Source organism: Amblyomma maculatum, chromosome 8 (assembly GCF_055883805.1).
Source record: "Amblyomma maculatum isolate TAMU_Amacu chromosome 8, ASM5588380v1, whole genome shotgun sequence".
Lineage (NCBI taxonomy): Eukaryota > Metazoa > Arthropoda > Arachnida > Ixodida > Ixodidae > Amblyomma > Amblyomma maculatum.
In genome coordinates this window covers 65,362,933-65,385,273 of record NC_139351.1, presented here as the reverse complement: position 1 = coordinate 65,385,273, position 22,341 = coordinate 65,362,933, and the positions used below count along the sequence as shown (strand labels likewise).

The window sequence follows — 22,341 nt, the reverse complement described above, 5'->3', positions numbered from 1 at the left end:
CCCTGGAAGTTCTCTACACGGCTGTCGCATTTAGTTTCAGGATTGTGCAATCGGCCCATTCGTTCGCACGAATCGAGCGTTGTAAATCTGTGGTACAAGCATGGTCACGAGCGCCCCGCGGACGCCGAAAAGAAGAAGAAAAACAAATTGACGAATGATGACGAAGCTTGTCTTCGATTCTGTCTTCTTACGTTTCAAGAGGCCAACAACAACATCCTGGCTTCTTCCTTCGGTACAGCGAAGAAATTTGGGCTAGCAGTGTATGGACAGTGGAAGTGATTGCGTCGGCCAAGGTTTTGCGCCACCAAAGTACGGCCTTGATTGGTTCAGTGATACCTTGCAGCTACGGAGTGGGGATCGTAGAACGCCGAGAAGGATCGAAGTCTTCGAAAGATACCCTCGACGTCACTGCAGGTAGGCCTTTTTGCTAGCAGCACGGTGAAGAGCAAGGGCGGTGAAGTGATGGAGTCGAGCAGCGAGGAATGTTGCATCCTTGACGACGTTCACTGTAACCTGTTTCTGCCGACCGAGAAGAAAGGAGCTGACTGCGAGTGGCCGGTGCATCAACCTAAGCCCGATGAGAGCTGCAAGGCTGGTCCATGCACCTACAGTGCCGTCGACTGTGTGCTTGAATGTCAGGAGGACACTGAACCTCGTCAATCGGTGCGGAGGGATTGCAGCTCAGGTAGCGACGATGAAATCGTGATCGACGTACTGGGCTCCTCGGATGCCGCGGAGAACGAAGCCCCGGACACTGGCAGCAGTTTATCGACACTAACTGGCGACAGCGGGGGAAGCGATGACGATCCCGAAGAAGAGTTAATGGATGGCTGTAACGAAAGCGGCACCGAAGAAGGGAGCCGACTGTGCATATCTTATGGGACGGACACGGGTAGTGAAGAGCCACTATTGGATTTCAACCCGATGAGAAAGGCGACAAATTTACATTTTATTGAACCTCGGCAGAGGCAGTCTGAGAGCGAAGATGCTAGGGAAGGCAGCTACACCACCAAAAAACGTATTCGCATTCTTTCTACAAGCTCTCTGTGCAACGAATTGCGCCATATGGCAGAGAAGCGCAATGGAAAACTCGCCAAGAAGGCCAGGGCCAGAAAAGAGGCCCAAGCTGAACGCGAAAAGAAGCGCAAGCTGCGCCTGAAGCTGCTACAGTTGAAGAAAAGGGAAAACTTGGAAGATGAATCCCATAAGGAAGACAACGATGGACCCAAGACCCCTAAGAGGCTTCGAGTGAGTGACGTGTACTCGGAAGCTCCGAGTGAGTGACGTGTACTCGGAAGATGGTCACGACACCCCAAAGAGCGACGGTGATTAATAAGCTGACCGGGCAAGGGGTGACACGTTAGAGCGTCGTCTTCTCTACATCTGAAGTGCAAGCAGAAAGTAGCTGCTACAAAAGAAGAGGTAGTGAGGTATGGTTTCCACGACACACTTCCGCCATTACTCCGAATGCCGCCGTAGCAGTGAGCAGCTAACGTTTGCAGACTTTCTTGTCGAAAGTTGGTGCACTGTGAGCAGGCTGATGCAAACCACTGATGGGGTTCAGACAGTTTTGCAAGTCTATTCCTTAGGACGCTGTCACACAGATTCTTGCGCCTCAATCTTGAAAAGTTGGAGATAGTCTTTTGCCGTCAGACTGTTTTCAAGAAACACTTGATAACACTTCGCAGTTCGTAATTTTGTGAATGGAAATAAAGTGGCGTGCTCTTAGTTTGTCTCGCTTTCCATTAGAGAAGTGGTCATTAAGGCTAATTACAAGTAGGATGGTGCGCGCTACGAAACTCCAGATGAGATCTAACAGCTGTTATTGACTAGCTATGCTTGCATTGAATCCCAAACAACTGTGTTACAAGTAAACCCAGGCCACGCTGCCGGAAGTGAAGCGACTGAAGAAATTCGAATAGTGTCCACAAGAATTTCACAGTGCGTTCTGCAGGTTTTTGCTTTAGATTCATTAATGTGACGACGCATATTCAGCAGGACAGGATATCTGACATGGTCTTTATTATCAACAGTGCGAGCGCTTTGTGTGTTTCCTTGCGCCAATGTTTTATAAGCATTTTTTACCGTACTGTAACTGACTTCTCAGATTGTTCTTTGAGTTCACTTATTGTTCCTATGAGTTCCCCTGTCACCGTAATAAAGCACTTGGAAGAGGAAACTGTTTCCTTTTTGTGTGAGCCACATCGCATATGTTGTGTCCATTTCTCTGTCTGGTAATTGCCGTGCATCTTGCTAACTGGGAGCTTTACAGGAAGCAGCGCTGTTTTAAGGGAAAATACTTTCTAGGCTCATGCAACGAAATCCCGTGGATGAGAGTTCTGCGCGAGGTCTGTCATATTCGGTGAGACTTCGCAAGATTTGTTCTTGTCTAGCGTTCCTGCCATCTGCAATCACACACATGAACGCGCGCCAAGGAACGTCACGCTACAGGAGCGATGTTGTACCGTCCAAACTCGCACTAGCCTAAGAAAGTGTGACAGGTACTGCACCTTTCCTTTCCTGTAAACCAATTATATGCAGCGCTGCAACGAACAACCGACAAGAGACAAACGATGAGAGGCAAATGATAGGAGAGGAAGGGTAGGCTTTCGCAATTCTCTTATTAAGGGACCCTCTGTAATTATGGTGGCTAGAATGGGAGATGTGAAGACCCCGGCGCTTTCCTTCGGCCACGTGTGACCACCTTGCACACCAATGCCGCCAGGGGGAATGTGGCGCTGCTGCTAGCGGCGCGGTAAGCTTCAGCCGCGTCGGCCATCGTTTATAGTCTGGATATGGCGTCGGTTCAGGCCTCGGGCCTCGGACCTTTGACAGGGGAGGTGGTGAAGGGTGGCTGTTCCTGGCCCTACGGGGCTGGGACTGGTAGGCCAACGCCGCTTGGAGCGGGGGTTATCCAACACCTTCTCGACTTTTACAAGGCCTGCTCACATCCTCCTCTCCCAGCCGTCTACGTCACGCTAGTTGTCCTGTTCTCCCAACAGCATTGGCGTTTGGATGCAACATCGCTCCTGTCGCGTGGCGTTCCTTGGCGAGCGTTCCAGTGTGTGATTGCAGATGGCAGGAACGCTCCTGTCGCGTGGCGTTCTTTGGCGCGCGTTCAAGTGTGGTATTGCAGATGGCTGGAACGCTAGAGAAGATGAGACTTATGGTTGGTCGCGAATTTAGTGGCTGGTGACGTCACTTCTTTGTCGACCAATCAAGTACGCCGCTCACCCGGACAGCTTTTTCCGACGGCGGTATAAGCCAATAAAAGCTTTCTCCGTACGTTCCCGAAAACAGGTTGGAGCGAAAATGTTTGAGCAACTCAATACGAGCTTTTCAGTCGTCGCTGCCTACTCTTTTGGTTAGGTTTGGTGCTGCACAGCTCCGCCTTGACGTTATTTCTGGGTTGCGTTTCCGCGCTCAAGTGTGCTTTCAATCGTGTGCATGCATTTTTGCATGTGTGCGAAAAATATTGAAGTGTGACCAGCATCACCGGTGCTTGAAACGAGAATGTGGCATTGAGCAGAAGACTACGCTTGACGTGGCGTAACATGGGGCGGTGTTGTGTTCCTGGATGTCGCGAGAACTATAACAGTGGACCCAAAGTGCGTGTTTTCGCGTTTCCAAAGGATTCCAGTTGGAGGGAATCGTGGATTAGAGCCATCCCGCGGAAGGATTTCACACCCAGCGTGCATTCAAAGGTGAGCAATTGAAGTTTATGCCGTCCCCCTAATGTTCCGCGTGCTCGACCAGAAGGTCAGGAAACCTTAAATAATTTTTGACGTGAAAAGACTGGCCGTCTTAGTGAACTTTGACCAGGGCAGGGCAGGGATGATGAACAGAAGTATGCAGTACTGTGCTGGACTGCCCAATGACGCAAATTATGTGTGTCCATACACGGGAAATAAGTGACTAAATTATTTTCATACATTGCGCAGGTTTGTGAACTTCACTTTCAAGAAAATGACCTAATCAAGAAGCTATCACACTTCGATGGAGCAACAGGAAAGACTTTGACAGTTGGCAGTGAGAGAATTCATCTAGTGTCCAATGCCGTACCATCTATTTTCCCGAACTGCCCAGCTTACTTGAGCACGAAGCGCACTCGACGTGAATCCCCAGTCTCAAAACGAGCTCGAATAGAAGACGAGGCCTTGAGCAGAGCCATCAGGAGCTCTATGGACACACACAAAAACGAAGAGCAAAGAAATGCGATAGCATCATTTCAAGACCTCAAGCACAAACTTTGTGGAACTTGCAACCGTGACTTCTGGACCATCAGTGTCAACAGTCGCTGTGTGATGTTTCTACGCATCGAAGATAATCCTTCGCCACATGTTAGGTTTTCCGTCACAGTATTTGCTGATCTCTCCCTTTCAGTGTCAGCAGCAATGACCAAATTAAATTTCTTACCCTGCGGAGGGGCAATTCCAGAAGACGTGCGTGACACTTGTACACTGTCTCTACTGCTAGAGCAGTTAGAAAAGCACATGACTGAAACATCAGAAGAAACAACTGCATCAAAAACAACGACATTGTTGCAGCACATCGGCTCCTTGCTGAATGGCCTATCAGAAGAGGGTGACACAACAAAAGAACAAAGTGCCTTGATTCGACTGCTAAAGGAGCAAATCGCTCTTACTCTCGCAGGTCCCATTCGTCGCTATAGTGCTGATAGTTTAGTTTTTTGCAGCATTCTGCACTCAATTTCTCTCCACGCTTATAACTTCGCGAGATCAGCGTCTATGTTAACATTGCCTCATCCTTCCACTTTGCGCCGCGTTTGCTCGAAATATGGGGGTGACCCGTTGAAAGAACAAAGTGAAGCCCACTTTTTATCCTACATCCGCGAAAGGGTGAAGTTCATGGAGCCCCACGAAAAGACGGTGACTTTAATGATTGATGAAATTCACATTAAGCCGTACTGTGACTGTAAAGGAGGAAGCATAGTAGGATCTTCGGCGAATTCACAAGAAGCAGCCACAACTGCCCACGTTTTCATGATACAGTCGCTTCTCTCAGCAAACAAAGACGTTATTCATATTCTGCCAGTGGCTAAAATGAACTCTGAAATCCTGCATTGTTACTGCAAAAGGATAATATTGGAAATGGAATCACTCGGCCTTAAGGTAATTGCTGTAATTACTGACAACAACTCACTAAATCGAAAAATGATGTACAGGGTTTTGAATATTTGGGGGCTGGGATTTAAAAAATTCCTATGCAAAATCTACTACCCCATTCGAGCTGAAATAACGTTCACAAAGTATCAAAATATCGTCTACGTTATTTGATAAGTGATTCAACATCGTTACTTGCCTAGATTTTCCGAAATCGAGGAAAAACTGCTCTCGGTGGCGTGCACAATTTTCGCAGAAGAAAGTCGAAAAGTTATTTTGACATGGTGCGTCATCTGTCGGGCAGCGAGGCTCAAGCTCCATCCCGGCCGCTGGCGCGCTTGCCTCGCTGCCCGACAGATGACGCACCATGTCAAAATAACTTTTCGACTCTCTTCTGCGAAAATTGTGCACGCCACCGAGTTCTTCCTCGATTTCGGAAATTCTAGGCAAGTAACGATGTTGAATCACTTATCAGATAACGTAGACGATATTTTGATACTTTGTGAACGTTATTTCAGCTCGAATGGGGTAGTAGATTTTGCATAGGAATTTTTTAAATCCCAGCCCCCAAATATTCAAGTCCCTGTAGAAACGAGAAGTGAGCATTGTATATCCCCACCCAGCCGTTAAAAGCCGTCCCCTCTTTTATGTCGTTGACCCTGTGCATATACTTAAATGCGTGCGTAACAATTGGCTGAAGCAGAAGAACCAAGGAACATGTTTTTACTTCCCTGAAATGAGTCTCTCTGCAGTACTTCCCGATGGGCCTCCCAGAATGAAAGCTGCGTCATTTGATGGCGTTCGCTAGCTGTATGAATTGGAAAGAACGTCGCTTCTAAAGCTCGGTTACAGGTTAAATTCCAAAGCTGTTTATCCAACTCCCACGGAGAGACAAAATGTAAAGTTGGCATTAGACGTCATGAACCAATTTGTCTCAAACGCACTTGAAATGCGGGGCGAAGCGCTTGAAATTGCGAATTCTAGCTCAACAGCTCTCTTCATTAACATCATAGCAACATGGTGGAAGATAGTAAACGTAAAGACCCCTTCCAAAGGTCGTCGTTTGAATGACCCCCTTCAGCATCCAATCAGTTCAGTCCATGATCAACAGATGATATTTCTGAATGGTATCGTAGACTGGCTGGACGCCTGGCGCAGTGTTAATATGACCAGTGGCTGCTTGACGAAAGAAACCCACTGTGCTTTGAGACTGACGCGCTACTCCCTTATTGAGCGGTCGCGGTACTTCCTACATGAACTCAAACTGGAGTATGTTCTGCTAGGAAAGTTCCAGACGGACACTCTTGAAGACCGTTTCGGTCGCTACCGGCAGCTTTCTGGGTCGCAGTACCATGTTTCTGTGAGGCAGCTTTTGGAGTCTGAAAAAAAAAAAAAATTCGGTTACAAAAGCTACTGATGCTTCCAGAGCCAGACCACAACAGCGAGAGCGACGAAGAAATGCCACCGCACAACATTTCAGTGCTCATTTCAGAGGAAGAAATCTCAAGCCCAGAGCATGACATGGACGTCGTTGCCTATATAGCTGGCTACTGTGCCTATGCCGCCCTAAAGAAACTGCCCTGTGAATTTTGCCGCAGCGCACTCATTCTGGAAAATAAGGACATAGAAATTGAATCTTACAGAATGATTGCCAACCTATCCAGAGGTGGGTTAAAGTTTCCACAACCATGCACTGTGCACATGGTTCTGCTTACGACGCTTGTTGTTGACAAACTCACCACGGGTGAAAATGGAAAAGCATTCCTTGCATCTAGCAACCAACAAGCAATTGTCACCTCCACTGCCATTTCATTTCTGCGAGATGTCGCCTTGGAAACCTGCGAGAATGGTCACACACCAGAAACTCTAGTGCGGCATGTAGTGCGTGCTGCAACAAACGTTGTTTTGAACAATTTTTGTAAAATAAGAAACGATAAAATTCAAAGTGCAGCGCAAAGAAAACCTGTGGACAGAAAAAGGAAGACATTAATCAAAACATCAAATATCATTCCTGTCAATAAAATCATTTGTACAAAAGCATTTGCGACTCTTATTTCAGAACGTACAAGTCTAAAATATGCCTTAGATATTGGCGGTGATGCCTCGGTGGTGCGAAAAAGAAATATACTAGAGTGTTAGTAAAGCTCCAGTAATAATTACCGAACGCACAAAGCCTGCAACAGACGCGACCTGGATGTCATTATAACAAGCAGCCGCGACAAATTCAACACGAACGCCAGGCAGCCAAAAGCAGCGTTCGATGTGCCGAGGACAACTGGCGTGACGTCACGGCTTCCGTGGAAGGGCCTTAGTCAAGAGGGTGTTGGGTTATCCAGCCACCGAATTTTATCTGTTGTAGGCCGTCATTGCACCTGCCACCGATTAGGTGGTGGACGACGGCATGGCCGGGCTAAAGGGGAGAGAGGCGCGCGCGTGCGCTGCGCCTCTCCCTTTTAGCCCGGATGACGACAGCTGTTGCAGCGCGCGTCTTTCTTTCCCTCTTCTTCTTTCTTCTATACTTCCACTTCCTCTTGTCCGGAGCCCCGCCGGGGTGGTGCAGTGGTAAGACGCCCGACTACTGTGCCGGAGCACCCGGGTTCGAACCCGACCTCGGCGGCTGCGTTTCGATGGAGGCGAAACGAAGAGGCGTCCGTGTGCTGTGCGATGTCAGCGCACGTTAAAGATCCCCAGGTGATCGAAATTACTCCGTAGCCCTCCACTACGGCTCCTCTTTCTCTCTTTCCACTTTCACTCCAACTTTCCTCCCTTCCCTTACAGCGCGGTTGCGGTGTCCACAGAAAACAAGTGAGACAGTTACCGTGCCTTTCCCTTCCTATAAATAAATCAGTTAAATCAGTTCTCTTCTGTTGTTGTTGTTGTGGCTGTAGGACGAAGGAAAAGAAAACGCACGGGCCTGCTACTTACTGGCTCCGTAGCTGAGGCACCTCCGCTGCCTCGTGCGGACAGAAGAGAGAAAGTAAAAAACAAAGAAAAAAAGAGGGAGAGAAAGATGCGCGCCGCAACAACAGCCGTCGTCCACCACCTAAGCGGTGGCGGGTGCAATGACGGCCTACAACAAATAAAAATCGATGGCTGGCTTGCCCCCTCACTGCGACACCTGTGGCGAGCCAAAATCCTCACTTTTCCACTACCTGTGGGAATGTCCTTCCCCCCAGGTAGTGCCCCCCATCCCACCTTTTCTTCCTGGGAGGCTGCTTTGAGGACAGCTCAACCCGCCGGTCAGAAATGGCTGGTAGATCGGGCTCTATGTGAAGCAAAAGCCCGTGGACTCCTGGACTAGTAGGGGACCACCCTGGAAGACTTTTTTTATTAAATAAAGTTGTTTCCATTCATCCAGCCACCCTTTACCACCTTCCCCCTCTCTTCTGTCCGCACGAGGCAGCGGAGGTGGCTCAGCTACAGAGTCAGTAGCAGGCCCGTGCATTTTCTTTTCCTTCTTCCTACACCTACAGCCACAACAACAGCCTCGGGTCTCGGCCGCGCCGTAGTAGAATTGTCAGTCGCTCCGCGGCCTGTTTCGTTGGTTCTGTCGCCTGTTTCGAAGCATTTATCGCAGTGTTTTCCCTTGCGAGGGCAATATGCGCTCCTTGGAGGCCTTTTATATCCATCGGAATTGTTATACAAGCTAGTCAAGGCCCTTGAAATCAAACTTACTCATGCATTCAGTCTGACGCGCTTGCATGCAGAAGTTGTGGCAGAGATTCTGCAGTCATTTGGCCATGTGTCACAGATTGGCTGTCCTGAGGGCTGCACTCACAAGGATTGCCTCACAAGGATTCCCCTTTTCGTTAAGGGAGGATGCGGGGCTAAAGGGTGAACTTTAGAACTGTTGGACCAATTTCGGTAAAACTTCGAGGGATGGCTTCTTCCCTCTTATTAGAATAAATTCTAATTTTCATCACCGTAGCGCAAATAGAAAAAAAAAATAAGTTGTAGCTGTCACAATGAGTAATTAAGTGTGTCAACTTAGTAAAACTAACATAAAAATTATGAGGATGTACTGATCGTTAGTGCTTAAGTAACTTTTTGGTACTTCATTGTGCAGCATAAGACAAATTGCAGGCTGTTTGTGACATTCTTGTAAAAATCTGAGCACTTTAAAAACGAACTTCATTTTTTTCTATTGTCATAGAATGTCACATCTATAACTTTTTTTTCTTATGAAATAACTAGGAGTCCAAAAATTAACTTTTGTTCACATCGAACTTTTACCTCAGAAACCACTTTGAAAGTAGCCTTCGGTAGAAGAGTTTATAAATGGTAGTTTTCCTGACGAAATTGCTCTTGACTGAGAAAATGGAGTTCAGAGGTTTCAGAACCCAGTAATCAAGCTTAGGACTTAAATTAATATACCAAAGTGGCCTAGTGCATACATTGGGCTGTCCTTTTCAACGGGACACTGCTCTGTGTCGATTGCTTCAGGTTGCATTTATTTTATTTTTACAGCTGTCTAGCGCCCATGTGCGCGTCTTCGTCTAGACTCCAACTCTATTTCCAGCTTGTCAAGCACTTTGGTTAGCCAGGTTCTCAGTGGTGCGAGGGTTTTAGAGTTACGTGCTTCATTTTAGGAAAAAAAAAAAAAAAAAAGCTTCTATTTCGGTTTACCAGCCAATCCGCTGCTGTCAGGGCCAAAAACTTGCCTTTTCTTTCTGTTTTTCCTTTAGCTGCCTTCTGTACCCTTGATAGTAGGTCTTTATTTATATTTTCTTGCTATAGAGCACGAGGAGTAAGCATTCTAACTTGGCGATGCACTCTGCGTTCAGCTTCTTGCTCACTATGCGGCTGCATCTTGAAGTCAGCGTTCATATTTCGGTGGTGAGTCAAAGCCTCCTAGAACAAAAAGTTCTAGGAGGCTTTGGGTAAGTGCACCCCATCTTGCAAAAATATTAACTTCAATTTTTGCATTGAGCAGGCGACAACCAAACTTGATGAGAAGTGTCTTTAATATATGCATAATCCAAAACATCGAAAATTTAAAAACACTTTTTTTGTGAAAATTATGATTTTAGTCCCGCATCCCCCCTCTAAGGGCATCAATCGGGAGGACAGTGTGAAAAAACGGAAAACATTTAAACCTGGCTACTGTAGATCAAAATTTTTCCCATTTTTCGGTCTTGTAAATAAACGATTCCATGACCAGATGTTTCGCTTTACTGTCTACAATCACAGAAATATCTTGTATGAATGTCAAATGATGGTATGCATGCCACAGGTTTGGAAGCGGCGTCAAATGTTCTTTTTTTTTTTTTACGTTCAGGAGCCTTCATGTGATGCGAGCGCAGTTTCGAGGTCCGACGTGCGTCACGCATTAGCACCTGCTCCCCCGTCGTGGTGGCTCGGCGGCTGCATTTCGATGGAGGGAAACGCGCCTGTGTACAGTGCGATGTCGGCGTGTGCTATTAAGGAATGCCTGGTAATTGAAATTATTTCTAAGCCCGTCACTACAGCGTCGCTGCGATCCTGAACCGTTTCACGAAATGTGGCCTCACAAAACGCTTTTGGGTGGTGGTGGTGGTAGTGGTTATTTTATTTATATACGAAATAATGCAGTTCTCCAATGCGAAACAACGTTAAATACGGGCTGGGGCCCGTAAAACAGTGTATTTTTAAAAAGAATGATGTGGACTAATGAAACATTCTTTTATGATGAAAATACATTCTTCGACACGCAAAGGAAGTGAGTAATAACAGAAATGAGCACATTTTCTTCTCGGGTGTATCAATGCAACCGACGCGACGCGCCCTTTCCGGCTGCGCGCCTTACCGAAGGATGGATGAATGGATGGATGGGCGTATGGATGGGTTGGTTGGATGGACAGATGGATGGATGGGTGGATAGATGGATGGATGAATGGACGGATGGATTGGTGGATGGATGGATGGATGGATGGACGGATGGATGGATGGATTGGATGAATAGATGGATGGGTGGATGGATCGATGAATGTATGGATGGATGGGTGGGTGGATGGATGAACGGATGGATGGATGCATGGTTGGATGGCTGGCTGGATGGATGGTTGTATGGGTAGATTGGATGGATGGATGGACGGATGAATGGGTGGGTGGACGGATAGAGGGATGGGTGGATGAATGGATGGGTGGGTGGATGGATGGATTGGATGGATGGACGGATAGATGGATGGATGGATGAATGGGTGGGTGGATAGACGGATGGTTGGATGGGTGGATGGATGGGTAGGTGGATGGATGTATGGATGAATGGATGGATGTATGGATGGATGAATGGGTGGATGTATGGATGGATGGATAGGTAGGTGAATGAATGAATGGATGGATGGTATATATAGGAGCGCCCCCTTTGAAACTAGTATTACTACTAAGTTCTTTGGGATATTCTTGGGGAGGGGATTTAGGGAAAGTTTGTTATATAGCCATGGGTTTGGAAAGGTTCCTGTTCGTATTTTGCGCCAATGGACGGCCTCGCGCCGGGATAGTTTCCAGTGTGCTGGGGAGTATAGACACCGTTCGAGCCGATAATGGTGGAGGATGTCCGTGTACGTAACAAGGCGTAAATGGGTGCCCTGGGGAGTGTCAGCAGAAGCGGTAGGCTGAGAAGGGTGCTCCGCCCGGTAGCTGAGTTCTCGGGCTAGAGCATGCGCCTTTATGTTCCCGCTGAGCGCCTCATGGGCTGGGGCCCATATGAGAAGACGAGGTGTCGACGGTAAGGGGAGAGATCGGAGGATAGTGTGCGCCTGTCGGGATATACGACCTGCATCGAAGTGTTACGAATTGCTTGTTGAGAATCGCTAACGACTACTTTGGTGGCGGGGTCGGTCAGAGCTAACGCGATGGCAACCTCTTCCGCGGTGGTAACAGTTGCGGCGTTGAGTACGCTGCAGACATTGTGCCAGTATCGGTGCGGCGCCAATGCAACCGAAACCATAGCGGAGCGAAGGGGGTGGTGGGAGGCATCTGTGTATGTAACGTCGGGGCGACCGGCAAAACGTTTCTGGAGTTGCCGGGGTTTGTCGGCTCTGCGCTCTATATGATACTCTGGATGCATACGTTTGGGAAGCGGAGGTATACGAAGACTGAGTCTCTGTTCAGGCGTAAGGTCCATATACGTAGAAGTCACCCTCAGAGGGGTGAATCCTACCTGACGGAGCAATGCACGGCCCGCTTGTGTCAGCGAGAGGTGCTCATGTTGGGAAGTTAGAGTCGCTTCAATCAGCTCGTCGACGGTGTTGGAGATTCCGAGGGTCATCAGTTTGGTGGTGGAAGTGGACATAGGTAGACCCAATGCTGTCTTGTATGCCTTGCGTAGTGATGCATCCAGTCGCTCCCGATCTGTTCGCGTGAGGCGAAGGTAAGGCGCGACGTAGGCAATGCGCGTACAAACGAAAACGAAGGCTTGTACGACGCGCGAAAGGATGGATCCGCGCATGCCCTTATGCTTGTTGGCGACTCTCTTGAGCAGGCGGCTGATCTGGATTACAAATCGAGGCACCACACGAAGCCAAAATCTGTGAGAAGGTTATATAACTTGGGTATTCGAACCTAGGGCTTTTTGCATACCAGATGGGCACGCAACACATGAGTCACAAATAATTTTATTTTTATTGGTGGGCTTTGACACATTGTATTTCACCAAAACAAAATGAACACCGTCATGATCAGACTGCACAAAATAGGCTTCATCACATTAAAATACACGCATACACATCAAAGGCTCTAGTTCCGGCTAGGTTACGCAGCAGTTTTCTCAATTGCCAAAAATCTGTACGCTAGTGATGCAGAACTATCGATAGTGAGTTGGGTCACTATCGAACTATCGATGGTAAAGAAAACTGTCGATAGTAGTATCGATGGTACAGTCGACAGTGCTATCGATAGCGCTATCGATAGTACTATCGGTAGTAATTTTTGTAGATGCTATCAGTAGAATAAAATCAACCGTGAGAACTCACTGCAGCAAAACTTGGTTCCCTGAGTGCATGGTTTGATGGTGCTGGTAAACATGACAGGCCTCTCAATTATCGCAGTCTACGCATCACCGAGATCTGCAGATGTGCAGTCGAGTTGAGAAAAATATTAGCACTAGTGACGTGTTTCCGGAGCGGCCGATAACAACGCTCGGCGTCGTGGTTACGACCGCGCCGATAACAAAATTGCCAATCCTGCTCGCAAAGCACGGTGCAGTGCCAGCCACGCAGTGTAATTTTCGCCGCTATGATGACGTCATTGTGTTAATCATCTTTTTAACACAACACATCTGTACCCTAGGTAGAGTTGCTGGATAGTGTTAAGTGTCGCAAAATTCCAAGTTGTGCTGGCAGCAACGACCCGAGACACACCGTTTGGCGTGTCTGCTTCTGAGCCGAAATGGTTGAAATTAACAATTCAGCGGGTATGCTTGCCGATTATGAAAAACTTTTATTGCTGAGATCCGTGCTCTCTGTAGCATAGCTGCTGTTTTGAAAACCGTAGCGACTGCCGGTTGTGCCAGGTACGTTTGTACAGAACGTTCAACGTCTGGACGCAGACTATGTTAATTACGGTAGTCTAATCATTTCCAACTCTTCGGAACTCTTCAGAGCAGCATTGCTAAAAACCGATTCCAGTTTCTTAGTCGACATTTTAGCCTGCGTTGTTCTGGGGCGGTTCAAAATTACGAGATTCCTCAAAAATAAGTAATCAATATTCAGAATGCAGTTCGAGTAATTTTTTCGCTGGATGAGGCTGGCGGCACCATAACGAATACTACTTCCACTCCGGTGAAGTAAGAAAGAAATATGGCTGAAGGCTTAGCTTGGTTAAGCCTGGTGATTGCGAAAGCAGTACCGTAGCTACGCTTAGTTCAGCTGGTAGTGTTGCTGGTGGTGGTGCTTGTGATGCCGGCGGTGCGCCGCGCGCCCAGTTTTACAGCAGATGGCGTGACGTCACACCGCTAGGCGAGCCGCGCGCGGCGGGCGCAGTAGTAGCCACCACGCGCGGCCTCGCCTCGCGACGGCACAAATTGGAGCCCTGCTCTTGCAGCTGTGACGTCACACCGCTAGGCGCGCTGCGCGCGGCGGCGGCCTCGCCTCGCGACGGCACAAGTTGGGCCCCTGGTTTTTGCGGCAGATGGCATGACGTCATAGCAGAGGTCAAGCTAAAGGTCAATGGTAGCTACCGCGGCCTGGCCACGCGAGGAGCTAAAGTGAAAATAGCATTGCTTTCGCAATAAAATATATATGTTGATAGGAAAATTTTGGTACGATCAGTAGTGGTGCGTGAGAGGCTATTTTTTCCTTTTATTTCTTCTTGGAGCATCATTGCACTCTAAAAGCATTATGTCCATCAATGCATCGGCGGTGCGGGAGAGACGTCTCTTTCTGATTATACTTTGTCTATGTGTAAGAAACAACATGAGAAGCATACGCACGTTAAAAGTCACGCCGCGGTCGTCTTCCACAAGCTTGATTACTTGCGCAATCCAGACTGGCAACTTTGTTACAGCTCGCAACAAACTGCTTTCTTTGTTTTTTGTTTCTATCGTATATAGTGACATTCTCCGCCGATGTACCAAATTATTAAATTTAAATAATTATTAAATTATTTAAATGTAAAAACTGCATAATAATTGACAGTACTATCGATAGCGTGCAATTGATAGTACTATCAACTGCACTGTCGATAGTACTATCGACTGCACTATCGATAGTTTATCGATAGTAGTACTATCAATAGTTATTTTTTTTACACTAATGATAGTTTCGAAAACCTATCGATACTATCGATATTCAATTTACCTATAGTTCTGCATCACTAGTCCACGCTTTCCCGAAAATAAATTCGGGCAGGCCGTGTGTCTTTATCACCATGATAACCAGCCATTCTTGAGCGCCATATAGAGTGGAAGCCCTTGAGCGTTACTGAATCAAATGGTACCCCATCCTCACTTTCTACGCATAAGTACCGGATACCATACGGGTCTAGAGGAAAATCTTTCATCAGCGTTCTTTGTGATACATCCCAGAAATAAATCCCTTCCCAACAGTGTAAAAAAAAAAAAAACACGGTCTATTGTTTCAGGCTGTCTGCGTATTAAACAGTGCGATACCCGGGGTATAAATAATCCCTCAGTTCCTAGGTGGCGCCAAAGTTTTGACAAACTAGGGTGCCTCGATGTAGCGCGCCGCCGTACGGCGGAGCTGTTATCGAGGCACCCTTGACAAAACGTTATCACTTCCTACTTCAGTTGGTCCTCAAACTTTTTTTTTTGCGTGCCAGGTGTGGTTTACTGTTTGGTTATTATTCTGTTTCTTTGTCCTTCTAGTCCCCCCCCCCTCCCCCCCCCCCCCTTTGCGGAAAGTTATTGTTACCCTGCAGATATATTCTTTATCAGGGCCCTTTGAAAAGCCTGTAGCCTGTCCCGTTTTAAGAAAGGTGTATCTGCACAGAACCTGCTTTAAATGGTGACTAAACATTCACCCCGCATTGCAGTTTTTTTCTGGTACTGCCGCTTTTATTTCTTTTGCAGGCCACAGGATCCCTGGTTCCAGGCTGAGAAATACGTACCGAAGAAACATTTTTTAAATATTTTTTTACTCCATGACCTATTTTGATCTAACCCACCCTCCTCCTCTACACTCTTTGACCTACTTTCTTTTCACTCACTTTCTGCCTCCCCAGCTTTTCTTCTTAGGAAGCAAAAGCGTATTTAAGCCACAGCCAGTGATGATCGCTTTGCCAAGACGAAGACAAGTCCACTTGTCGAAACGTTGGCTCCATCTACAAACTGAAGCATCCCCCCCTCTACCCTTGTTCAGTGCTCTTTCATATCCCTTGGCGGGGTGCAATTCTTTCCCATCTTGGACGCCTTTATCTGCACTGAAAGCGACAAACAAAGTTACGGTGAAGAAACTGGTTTATCGCATTGATATATGTGCACTGCAATTAAGATATTGGCACGAAGATAACCACTGTACAGTTCCGCACAAGAAAGTAGCTAATTGTGTCCACTCCAGAGAAACTCGCGAGCGACGCGCAGAAGTCTGAAATTCTTGAAGGTGCACTCGCACTTGTGGTAGCCATAGGAGACGTCGTCCAGCGTGATGCAGTTGGGCAGAGAACTGATTTTGCTGACCTGCGACAAAATCATTAGGATCAAGACCCTCACAGACAAAAACTGATTCATCAAATATTAACGTGCAAATCTTACGCAGGTTTCTCCTGGCCAAGTGAATATGACTTCCAACTGCAAGCATGATAACATTTGCTCCAGCACCAACACGCATTACGATATTTTTCAGTGATCGATGGCGTGAACTGGTAATATCGTTTTACTCCTATTGGTGACAGCCTTGTTTCTGATGCATGGTCAATTGTTGTGCACAAGACGTCTATTCCTTACAAACACATTTTTTTTTTATTTGAGGGAAGGCCGGCTCTAGTTGACCTAAACAAGCACATTCTTGAGGTATGATGGTTGCTTTAATGCCATAATGTTAAGAGTGCTGGCTGATATCAGAGTTCAGAAGGGTGATGCTGACTGAAACGATGGTTACCAATTTATGATGGGAAACGCTACAAGCAATATTACGTTTCATTGTAATTTAATATCTGCTCCGTACAGCCAATATTTTAGGAGCTGAGAAGTGCGATCAGCATCAATCGATGATTGGCGCTCCGTCACGATCTAACGCAGCAAAGAAATGCAAGACTGCGGTCCCCTTTCGCATGGTCTTACATCGCGGCTGCTCAAAATCGGCAGTGCCAATGCAGGTGGGCGTTTTTATTATTTTCCTGCTTATCCGTCTGCGTTATAGACACTCGATGTAGCAGCATTAAAGAAGAAGAAAATTTAGAGGGGTTTGTCCGGTTTCCGGACTTCACCCCAATTTTTGAAGCGGAGCTTCTGGCTGTGGTACTCGCTTTACGGAAATTAGACTCCTCTTTTTCTAAAGTGGTTGTAATTTCCGACTCTCTATCCTTGTGTTCATCTCTCTCTTCGTCAGTGGATTCAGTAAACACCTTTCTCTCGCTGATCCCTAGACATTTCAAAATTGTACATATGGTATGGGTACCAGGCCACAGCAATGTGACTTTAAATGAATAAGCTGATAGTTTGGCAAAAGAGTCTCTCAATGGCCCCTTATTATCTATCCTTCCGGCGACAGCGTATATCACCGCAGAGAGGTTTCGGAGAAACGTTCTATTAAATAGGCAAACTGGACATCTTTTAAGATCTGATGACTACCTGCATCTAAATTATTCTTGGAATAGAAAACTATGTCATTCACGGCAACTTGAGATTTCTCTAACAAGGCTGCGATGCCGTATCCCACCTTTAAATTTCAATCTGTACAGGTCTGGCTTGGCACTGTCTCCCATCTGCGCATTTTACGGTGAACAAGAATCATTAGATCACTTTTTATTGTTTTGCCGCCGCTTCACTACGTTGAGAAGACAGTTGATGGAAAGGCCAATGCAACAGCTTGGCTTCAGTTTAAGTAGCCCGATATTGTTATCATTTGGCGCCACCATCCTTGGGCACAGTCACAGGTCTGTTTTTACCGCCATGCAAAATTTGTTTACTGGAACCAAATCGTTTGCCTTGCTAAATATTTAAACATGACTTGTTCTACAATTGCAGTGTCAATCTCCCGTGTCTGTTGCCACTTTTCATTTTATATTTCACTTATTTCCCGTTTTGTTTCCTTTCCTCTACCCCCTAAATCACTTTTTTTATGCAAGTATACTTCAAAAAGTTTTTTTGCTACCCAATTCTTGGCCGATCCGCCTCTGTGGGTATGTGCCATAAGTTATTTGGTCAACAACAACAACAAGATGAAGACTCAAAAACGCCAAATATACGATGGCCACCACTGCCCATGTCCCTATGCTTGGTACCGCCCTTGCGGCTTTCAGCACTGCAAGAGCGCATATGAACAAGCGATCACAAATAATATATATCCGAAGCAGCACATTTCATAGGCCCGATATTGGTCTTATGCTGGCAATGTCCGGCCCTACATAGTACCGTTACGTTGCCAACACACTGCAATATTGGGCCAATCGTTTGCGCTGCTCATATATATAATTAATGGGGCCTGTATTTGATGCTAATGCCGATTTAATTACTGAAAATAATTTATAAAATTACAACGAATGGCCCGAGGTGTTGCGGCGATTATTGAGTTGCGCGAAGTATCGGACAACGAAGCCTTTCTCCATCGGCGTTGGCATTCCTGTAACTGGCACTAAGAGGTATAGGCTCCTTTTTCTGCTGCCTACATTTCGGGCGGAAAAGAACTCCGCGATGTCGGCAAAGAGCATGTACCTGACTTGGGGTAGTTGGTAGGCAACATGGTTGCCACTGCATCGCCGGCGGGCGGCCATTGCAAAACCACCATGACATGCCAGGAACTGCCAACTCTGGTGGCTTCTAGTGGGGAGGTTCCGGATTAAGCACGTTACTCCTAGGCCAGACAGTGCATTTCTGATGGCTCATTTAAAACAGGGCTTTGCGTCTGGGTTGGGTGGTCTTTCGTATTGTCTGGAAGCTTACAACTCTATACGAAGACCAATGTATGAGATAATAGGGGCACGAATTGAGGTATTAGTGATGGAGAATAGCGAAGTTCTAATGCGCCAACCAGCACCTCAAGGGGTATTGACGCAGGCAGGAGCCACTGACGTTTTTGCGTCATACCCTTCAAAGCATCTGTGAATGCATCGCCCTCTCCTGGCTACTCTACGAAGCTACTGCGAGCGAATTGTCGAAATGTAATCAGTGGAGATTATCCGCACCTGCACATTGCAAGTGCAGTGGCATAAAAAGAAGGCATCCCCGTATCGCGCCCCCCATACCATGGCTGAAAATTCTGATTCCGCAACTTAATCCTGAAAATCTTGCAGTTATGAAGGCCTCCCTCCAAAAGCAAAAAATGAGTAAATCCGCCCGATACCGGGAGAGCCAATGAATGCCTCTTCCGATAGCGTAGTTTCGTGCTATAGTGCACTCAAAAAGATGTAGTCTTGGTTTGGTTTGCAGGGATTAACCAACTCAGGCTATGAGAGACGCCGTAGTGAAGGGCTCCGGAAATTTCGACCACCTGGGGTTCTTTAACGTGCACTGACATCGCACAGCACACGGGCGCCTTGCTTTTCGTCTCTATAGAAAACCTGCCGCCGCGGTCGGGATTCGATCCCGCATCCTTGGGAACAGTAGTCGAGTGCGCCACAACTACTACACCAATACGGTGGGCTAAGATGTCCTCTTATGTGCTAGTGCAAGCTGCGGTGGGATAAATAGCGGCACTGTTTCTATACTGTTTGCATGCAATATAGAATTCACCTGCACTCGAAATCCCCGCGGCGTATTAAATGTGAATATGGTGGTTCCGTTTCTTAGGTATTTCGTTTCACTTCCTTGAATAAATGGATCTGAGCAGCCGCGGTTCAAGTCTCCCTAAAGAAAAGGCAATGAAGGCAAAATAAAAGACAATCGAATAAACATTTCACAATGAGTCTCAGATAATAGGAAGTGTTCTGACTCTAACGAGGGACAATAAAGACTCAACAACAAAAGTACAAAATGTGTTGGTTGGTTGGTTTGTGGGTTTTAACGTCCCAAAGCGACTCAGGCTATGAGAGACGCCGTAGTGGAGGACTCCGGAAATTTCGACCAAATGGGGTTCTTTAACGTGCACTGACATCGCACATGTGTAGGTGCTGGGTTTGTATTGTAATTACCTTCACATCTTTGTGAAGCTGTTGAATACATGACCATCAATCAAAATTTTGTTCTTGGTGCCTTTTTTTAAGTTGATTTCGACAGCCTTAACGGAAGGATACAGAATGATACAAAATAAAAGATAATCGACGGATACAGAATAATACGTTACCAGATAGGACGAGGACGAGCCAATCGTAAGCTGCTAAGGGAGAATTGTTTGATGCTATCACTCCAAAAGCTTTATGCAAAAATTGCGGATGCTTGGCGTGAAAACCGTGACTTGCCATCTGACTACCCTGTGGCAGTAATGGCGATTCTTGCGCCACGGCCACCCCTTCGGGAAATTGCGCCTTATGCGAAGTGTGGGGTACGATTCCGGCCAGACTAAATTTGTAAGGATCACTGCAATGTCTCTACCTGCATTTTTAAACTATACTTCACTTTATATAATAAAAAAGCAAAAGTTATACCCCTGTAAAACATGCAAGTTAAAATGCACTTGTGGGAAGTGCACTTCGCCGCTCGAAAGACGCTTTACGCTAAGCAGTGCTAAACGAGATAGCAGATTGAACTCGCCTTAGCACTAGTAGCTAGTAGATACAAAACTGGTAACGAAAAAAAATACTATATTTAAAAAAAAAAATCTCCTAGCGTGAAGTTCAGAATACTGCCTTTTAAAGCAGTAAAATACAAAATATGCCTTAAATTTGATACCGTGCCATGACTCAGAGATCGCACATCAACAAACACCGTGAACAGCAACAACAGCCACCTAACTGAACTGAAAATGGCGCCGCCGCAGTGGCGCACCGCGTTTAATTTGAAAGTTTCGCACACGGTTATATTGCGTTTTTGTCATGTAATATTTTACGTTTCGCTATTTTAATACAATTACTCAAATAAAAATATACGCAAAACACATAAAAACAACTTATATGCATATATTATCACATAGCACATTTTATGACGAAGAAATTGGTGACGGCGAGGCTACGCACTCGGCCCTCGAAGTCTCTTTTGCGAACGCATTCCGACCTGAGTGCACACTTTGGCCAGTGCCCTTGTGTTACGCAGTTTAACAGTGGTAGAGTGAACATCTCGCAAGTGACACTCCCCGGAAGTGCACTTTATTTTGCGCACTTGACAGAGGTTTTCACATTATCACGTCCCTTAGTAAAGTGTGAGGTCGGAGAGGTAATCTTCCTAAATTCTTCAGCCATACATGTACATTCACACAGAACGTTTATGATAAACTGCATGCAAGTTGCAGGTCAGAAGGGATAGAAAGGAACGACACACAAGAGGCATATGTAAACACACAAAAGTTTGAGCAAAGCGCATTTTCGACTGACAAACAGCCGAAACAAAGCATACAAAACATATAAGAAGAAAGAGCGGACAAAACGAAGCAGTGAAAAACCGATTTGCACGAACCAGTTTGCTAAGCGCAAAACTACGAGCGCAGAGCTAAATGCAATATATTTTGTCGCATGATCGAGGGCTTCTGCAGTACGCAGAATAAAACAATATAATACTATTAATAAAACTGAGACAATGGAAATGCATAATATATAAACATGCACGAAAAATATCCTTTTATTTTTATAGAAGGCGGACCAGCATTTTTACACTGTTCATAACTTAAAATTGTCAGCCATGTGTTGTGTAACATGGAGTGATCAAAACTTATGCTAAGTGATGTGTCACTTTTCTCAGGGATCTGGATAGGATCTGCAAATAAGGTAAATTGAGAGGGGTGTAATTTTTTCTTGGTCATGACAGAGAAAAGAAAGGGCATCGCAAAGCAAAAAAACAAACAAACAAATAAACAAAATGTTATTAAGTAATCATTAAATGCCACACCTGAAAAAAAAAACAGTTTGTCACATTGCGACCGCCACGGTCAACAATTGAAAATCTGAGCAACCACTTGCCACTGTTGGCGTGTGGTATCATGTAGAGAGGAACATGCTACTTTCCATTTGCAAGAAAGAGCAGGGACGGGCCTGAAAATGGCTTCCACGGTGTGGTGAAAATGCCTTTGTAGCGCCCTACCACGTGCGACAATAGTCCGACCGAAGACAACGAGACGACCAGCGCCAGCTCACGCACGGAGCTTGACCAGAACAGATTCGCCGTTTTTGAAATAGGGCGGCCTATCATTAAGTTCTTTTTTTTTTTCAGTAAATAATATTTTCATCATAGTCAATTGGCAAGATGGACCTCTAGCTGCGCAGTTTCGTTTCCGTCTAGCTGAACGGGCCAGGTAAAACATATATGTGCACTCCGGCCGTAATATCTGTCTGGTTCTACGCTACACTTTTGTAAAATTCGTAAAGACTAATGATGTCTAGTAATGATTCAGCGAAAATGAAAATCACTATGAATGACTTGTGCCGCAGTGTTGTCCATCAGTTGCGCCCAGAAAACATTACGAGTAAAGAGCTATCAATTAGCAACGAAGTACATGGCAAATTTTGTAATAAAATAAGAAGCTCGGGTTGATATAAG

At 46.2% G+C, this 22,341-nt stretch overlaps 1 pseudogene; it reads left to right on the top strand.

The window, feature by feature from the left end:
- Positions 1–3,554: 3,554 nt before the first annotated feature.
- LOC146181321 (uncharacterized) lies at positions 3,555–8,961 on the top strand (annotated as a pseudogene).
- Positions 8,962–22,341: the final 13,380 nt, after the last annotated feature.